The 7,251-nt window shown below is 43.5% G+C and overlaps 1 long non-coding RNA gene across 2 annotated transcripts; it reads left to right on the top strand.

The window, feature by feature from the left end:
* The first annotated feature begins 730 nt into the window (after window positions 1-730).
* Window positions 731-6,066, top strand: LOC104917403. 2 transcript variants are annotated; one of them, XR_004162493.1, is made up of 3 exons: window positions 731-2,208; window positions 3,559-4,559; window positions 5,971-6,066. It is a non-coding gene; the product is annotated as an uncharacterized LOC104917403 (long non-coding RNA). The 2 variants fall into 2 exon arrangements; XR_002109543.2 differs by having other exon boundaries at window positions 3,559-6,066.
* The last annotated feature ends 1,185 nt before the right edge of the window (window positions 6,067-7,251 follow it).

Raw genomic sequence — 7,251 nt, 5'->3', positions numbered from 1 at the left:
TTGCCTAGAGAGGCTGTGCGCGCCCCATCCCTGAAGGGATCCAAGGCCAGGTTGGACGGGGCTCTTATGGCTGTTACTACCTCGTCTGTCAGCCTCTGGAGCAGTGAGGAGGTGCTCTAGATAGATGTACAGTTCTCCCTGTGCCAAACCAAGGTCAGGATCTCAGTGGGGAGGAAACTGGTTGAACATCGGTCTGACCAGAAACCAAAGCTCCCAAGCAGCAGGTAACTATCACAGAGAGATTCACCCTATGGAAGTTTACATCCTCCTGAGAAAAAGTCTCATCCCTACAGAGCAGTACTTCACAATAAACACACAGATCACAGAATCTCAGGATGGCTTGGGTTGGAAGAGTCCTTAAAGATCACCTCATTCCAACCCCATGCCATGGGCAGGGCTGTCCCTCACCAGTTCAGGCTGCCCAGGGCCCCATCCAACCCAGCCTTGAGCATCTCCACGGATGGGGCACCACAGCTTCTCTGGGCAACTGTGCCAGCACTTCACTGCCCTCAAAGTAAAGAATCCTCCCTCCCCCAACTCCTCCCCCCCACCGTCCTGTCAATGTCAGAATGTGTAAAAAGGTCCCCTCCTCGTTTGTAAGGTCACTTCAAGTACTGGAAGGTCACAATGAGGTCTCCCAGTAGCCTCCTCCAGACTGAATAAGCTCTTCCATCTTCATGACCCTCCTCTGGACCCACTTCATCTATTTAAACAAGCAACCAACAAAACAAAACAAAACAAAACAAAACAAAACAAAACAAAACAAAACAAGATGTATCTCTAAAACATGTTTGCAGAAGGCAGAGATCCCTCCCCTCGCAGAGGAATACCACTGGAGGCAAAACCCCATGGCTGGTGCCACAAGTCACACCCAGCCAGCCAGACATACTCTGGGGATAGCGGGCACTCTCCTCCAAAATACTCAAACCTTCCCCAGCTACAATTTCATAGAATCATAGAATCACTGAAGTCAGAAAAGACCACTAGTCCAAACCCCAGTCCACCCCCACCATGCCCATGTCCCTCAGTGCCACATCACACGGTTCTTGAACACCTCCAGAGACAGTGACTCCACCCCTTCCCTGGGCAGTCTGTGCCAGTGCCTCACAACTCCTGAGGAGCTCCTTCTTTCCTAACACCCAACCTGAGCCTCCCCTGGCACTACTTAAAGCCCTCAAGCCTACAGCCCAGTCGCTGTGCTACCTCACGGCAGGTGCTATTAGAGCCATGCCGAAGCAGAAATGCTGTCACCGGGTCAGATCACTTTTGAAAGTTCTGTTAACATCTGCTTCATTTTTCAGGTCAGTGAAGACAACTCTTAGCATTATATCCTTGGAGAGTTTGTAACTTCTACCCTGACTGTGTTCTTTGGATGGAAGTGCCCTCAGAGCCCTCTGGCTATTTTGCCACAGCCCCAAATGTAGCCCTGCTTCTGTACTCCTGAGACCATCAGTGCAACAGCTGCACCACATTTGTCTTCTAAGTGCAGCTTGAGATAATGGCATTGATCTGTTGTGTTCTTTATTCTCTCAGAAACCAATAATGAGCATTCTGCTTGAGGCAGAGATGAATATAGAAGCACGGTCCTCGCCTGGTCTACATCACGTGTGATAGATGAAGGTTAGAGCTGGGGAAGGGAGAAATGGAGAAGGACAACAGAGTCACGCGGGGCTCCCTCTGCAGAAAGAAATCTATTTTGATTGGCATTTTTGAAGTATTTTATTCACACTTAATGAAGACCAGGAAAGAAATGAAGAATGAGAACAAGACGGCTAGGAATCAAAGCAGCTACAAATGATTGAAAAGGTCCTGAATTTCAATTAAACAGGATTCAAGATTCTCAGATTATTTTTCATGTGTATTTACTACCATTTACCCTGTGTTCTGTTAGCACGGGATGCAGTAAGCACCTTCATAATGCTGCAGACTGGGTGGCAGTGAATCGGTAGTTCCCCTGGGTAAGGTCCTGGGGGCAGGAAAGTTGGCAGTGCCTCCAGGTCCCAGCACGGTCTGCGTCCTATGAGCTGCAGGGGAAGATCTTGGCTGGGAGCAGCTGTCACTGCTCTATCGAGCTGATGAATCTGTGACATCGGTAAGGAACGAGCCCTAAAACTTTGGCTGCAAACATTGATCACAGAGCACTGATGTGACCATCCACAAAAAGAGGATTCTAAGATACGCCTGATGGGGAACTGGGGCAGAGGAAGGGTAAGTGTTTTGCAGAGTCATTGGTAAAATCTCATTTAGACTGCAGCATAGAGACTTGGACAGCTGTGTTCAGGAAAACTGAAATCACACTGGAACAGACTCCTTAGAAGCGTGGCAGTGATCTGAGAGCTTGGCTCATTCCATCTGGCAAAAGAAAGCCTGGAGAAGGGGATAGGACCACTGTGAGTAAATATTGCAGGTAGACAGAAGCCATGTGAGCTTAAGGACAGTGCTATCACAAAAATAAATGGATATAAGCAGATTCTGATTACATTAATGCTAGAATTCAGGGGAAAAAAAAAATCCTTCTGTCTGTAAAATCCTTCAATGCTGTTAAGAAACAGTGGGGAAGGTAGCCCAGCTGTTTTTAGAAGGGCATACGATGAGTGGTTAAAGCAGATCTGTGACTTGGCTGCAGCAGGGATTGGGCTCACCCAGCCCTGTCTCTACCAGAATCAGACTGGGCCAAGTATTCGTCATGGTGGGTAGTGTTCTGTGCAGGTCAAACATGCAGAACCACACTCTAAGCCCTTCCTCCTCTCAGAGGGAATGCTAATGACATTCGTTCAGCACTGCATGGAGAATTCACTTAGTGAACTGGGTTAATGGAAGAAAATCTCTGAGCTATAGGACCTCTGGGCCAGAAGCTATGCACAGTGGCCCTTGCGTGTCTTTTGCAGGGTCCTTTTCTACAGATGCTTTTCAGTCTTATCTAAGATTGCCACAGACCTCTGCCAGCTTGTGCTTGTTCATGGTGTGGTAACCCTTCCACACTTTGAGTGCAGTGCAAACAGCAGGTAGAAAGAAGACGAAACCTGGTCATTTGATGGGGTTGAATAGCTGTAGACTTTTGGAAGGGATCCTGATTTACAACTGTGTGATTCCTCAGCATACTGGGAATGTTTGATACAGTCATAAACCTGGATCAGTCCAGGTTTGCATGGTAAATCACCATCTCTATCTGGCAGTGCAAGTGTTACCCTCTGCTGATCCCTCACTGTTTTTGGGTGCAGGGGTTGTGCTGCTGGCCCCACGCAGCACAGCTCAGCACGAGCAGCTGTCGGCTTCACCAGGCATGTAAAACCTCCCTGGGCTATTTTTGCATCATACCACGTGAGTTTATAGGGTTTTTATTTTTAGTCCTACAGTATGATTTGTTGATGATGTGTATTTTGCATGCAGTTGGTATTGAAGCGCCAAGGTGATAGAGGCCATTTAATGATCTGCCAATATATGTTGCAGTCAATAAATGTTACAATCAATAAATGTCACCGTTTGCCTTACAGTCAGCATCTGCACCCTTTCAGCCCTCCTGATCACATATTTATATTATATCCATTTGGGCTGTAGGTTTCTGTATCACCGCTGTTTCACCCCAGTTTTGCTCCTGCCACTCTCAGCCATCAGCATCAAGTTCCCCAAATGCTCCTTTTGAAAGAAACCTCATGGAAAACGAACAATTCCTGCAAAATTCTTGCTGAAGATCTACCCACTTGGCTTAGTGAAGTTTCACCTACCCAGACTAAAAGGTTTGCTCTGATGCTGTTATCTGGCACCAGGAGAAGGGTGGAGGTCCACCTTTTTTGCAGATTAAAACTGCAGTTACCTGCTGGAGATGGGCTATGGAGATGGTTATTTGGCTCAGCACTTTGCCTTTCTCTCTGTGAGCTCCGATAAATTGTGCATTTTTCCTTAGCTTTTGTAGTCCTGTGTGCTGCCATTGCCATTCTCGGCGCTTTTCCTTTTAGCCAAGTAACTCTGCAAAGTATGCTCTGATGAACTGGCAGTCAGACAACAAGCAGATTAGCAAACAGGATCTTCTAGAGGCCTTGAATCCTGATGATGTATAAACATATAAAAGCCAAGGTATATACTCAGAGTCACACCACATCTGCTTGGAGAGGAGAAACAAGAGAGTCGCTGGCATGTTGGATTTCATAGAATTCTAGTGGTTGCATACTGCTGTCATTTAGCATCTTTTGGGTTAGACCTCTCTTAATTTCTCCTGCAGTTTTTTGGAGTCCAGTGTGAAAATGACCCTTGTCAGCAGAGGCCAGACCTCTGTTAATGAGTGGCCTTGTGATAAATCCCTCGCTTCCAACAAAGCAATGGGATATTCTTGCTATTAAGCATGGTAACTAGGTCAGAAAACATTATAAGGACTGTGGGCTGAGGATTGCCTGATTTCTCTGCTGATATTTCCTAAGCTCCCAATGGAGAGTTTCTGCATTTATGTCAAATATATTTTGAAAGACGGCACTACAATCATTGCTTCAGCATCATTCAGCAAGTTTCCAGCGGGCATATTCCATCTCCTTATCAGATACAGCTACAAAAGGGAAACAGCGTAGGTAAGATAAAATCTCTTTTTAAATTAAGCAAAATAAGCTTCTCGTTGTTTGGCTTGGATTTTGTAGGGCACTTCCAAAATACTGAAGATCTCTATTTATTTCCAACATATTACCTGCCATGACTGAACATGAAGGTATTTATAAGCTTACATTGCATTAATCAGTGATTACTGCAATGGATTGGCTCTATATTTGCTTTCTGATCTGAAGTGTTCAGTCCCTTCTCTGCCTACAAAGCTGATCAGTGAAACAGGCCATGATAAAAGCTGTGTGAGAAAGCTTCCTTCTGTACTAATTGGATGAAACTTGGAAACCAGAGGCTTTACTGGGAGCGCTGCCTATTTTCCTCATAATTATTTGCATATTCAGTTTAACAGCAAAACAAGTCTATAATTGTTCAGTTCAGAAAGGAAAAGCTTCTCACCGCATATGGCGGTCAGAAGAAACATGTGCAGCTACTACATCAACACTAAATAGCGCTAAATCAGCACTACCTGCACTAATTTGGGATGGAGAAGTGTATCAAACAATAACTTCAGAAGCAAAGGATATTAAGGGAAGGAAGCCAGCAAGAGCCAGCTTTAATGCATGCTTGTTAGCACAAGGAAGAACTTCTCTGCTGCTCGGCACGTAAATTACATTCACCATCTAATCACACCGCAACGATCTGAGGTGGTTTAACATTCAGGTATGTTTTGTAAACAATTTACAGTTGATGCGTAACTCACAACAGCATTGCCACTGCCTTTAAATTTGATCATAAGGCTGAGGTGAGACCTAAATGTGAGCCTCCCGCTTTGATGTCTGACATAAATAATGTACGCAGAGATCCTCAAACGCTATTTGGCTCCACTGCTGTGGATTGAATGTCACAGCTTCATGCTGCTGTGAAGAAGTAACACCACCAAAATAACTTGGTCTAGCTATTTAACCTTGCAAATATATACTAGGAAATGAGACAAAGTCTGCAAAAATAAAAGGGGGGGGAGGGAGGGGCAGGGAGGGGAAAGCATTAAAAAAAAGGTTGAAATTGAATGTAGCCCTTGCAATTCAAACTCATATTTTTTTCTCATCCTTTTGTTCCATCCAAACCCATACAACTGTCTGAACCAGTAATGGTTACCATAACACCATTACACTTCAGCACATACATTTATATCTCCTGGTCATGTATTTCTCCAAAATAGGATTATTGAACCAGTTGGTATGGAGTCAAACACTGGAGTACATTCTCAAGCAAATTCTCACAAATGAGTTCTAAGTGTTACATGAGTAAGGACTGACAAAACATTCAAAAGCCACTCCGAATCTGACTTTTCTCCTACTTTCCAGTGCAAAGGAAAGGAAAAGTAATGTTTTAAACATAAAGTATGAAATTTCATATTATCTTTTTTTTTTTTCTTCCCAAAAGACATCACTGCAGATCAATTTCATCTGTCGTAACTTCTGCCTGCAAATTCTCCTGACAAGAATAATCCCTTCCATCAAATTGAATAATAAGCTAAAGGTAGCATCATGTTTTCTTTGGTGCAACTTCCTAGGCTATATATATCATATAAATCTGCATAGCAAGAGGGCACACTCAGGGGACAGACAGACTTCCATCAAAAATGCTCCACCTGAGATTTCAAACTCAGAGAACTCTAGCAATAAAAAACAGATGAGACTGAGCCAGGAGAAGGCAGATCTTTCATGGATGGTGTCCCCTGCACCAATTCCAACTTGCTGTTCTTGACACTAAAGCTGCTCAGAAGTTTAGCTTAGAGTTTGGCTTGTTTTCCAAACCAGCTAGGAAAAAAATGCCATCAGCCACTCTCATGCCTCTATAACTGCACTCCATTTGCTCAAACCAGCTTAAAAATAAGTCTCTTGAACATCTTCCATCTTGAAATATTTCAAGAGTGAAAGGCAAGTATCGCTGCTTCCTGTCATTAATAACTTTCTGAAATAACAAATGGAAACCTAGAGACACCATCCACTGCTGCTATTTCCTTAAAAGTGGAATTGGACCATTTACCAGCTCCAGCAAGGGAGCATCCTTTGGAATCTGTATCCTTCCAGAAATGATGTTTCTCTTTTGCTGCAGAAGATGGATCATACACCACCACGCACCATTGTATATTTAGAGAATGGATCCAACTGGTTATGGAGAAACTGTAAAACAACTGGAGGGGCACTGACACAAGAAGATCACATGCTTTCCAGGCTCCTTCCTTCTCTATGTAGAATACAAACTTCCTTTTTTTCCCCCCCAAATTATAAGTTCTCCAGGGGGAATTTTATAGGGATTTTTCTTCTTCGCTCTCTCTTCTTGATTTTAATGCATGAAGAAATAATTCATGTCCAGGGAAAATTGCTCTGAATCTCACAGGATTTTGAATATTGATTTAAACAAAGTTTGTTTTTTATACAGAAGCTGTAACAAGCTATATATTCAACAAATGCAACACTGTGTTTGGAACAGAGCTAAACAGTTTGCACAAATAAAAAATAAATGGAAATAATAAAGCAATGAGTTCTGCAGTTACTTGAGATCTTTATGTTCTTTCAGCTAGTAGCACAGTTATCAAAGGCTTAACTGGTGAGAATTATGGATCAAGTATTCAATACCATATAAGCATTACACAGAAACGTCTCGTGCATTTGGCTTCATAGTAGCTACAGTCCAACCCTACAATTTTTATTCAGACCC

This window comes from Meleagris gallopavo, chromosome 1, assembly GCF_000146605.3.
Source record: "Meleagris gallopavo isolate NT-WF06-2002-E0010 breed Aviagen turkey brand Nicholas breeding stock chromosome 1, Turkey_5.1, whole genome shotgun sequence".
NCBI classification, from domain to species: Eukaryota; Metazoa; Chordata; class Aves; order Galliformes; family Phasianidae; genus Meleagris; species Meleagris gallopavo.
This window is presented reverse-complemented; position numbering and strand designations above follow the sequence as displayed.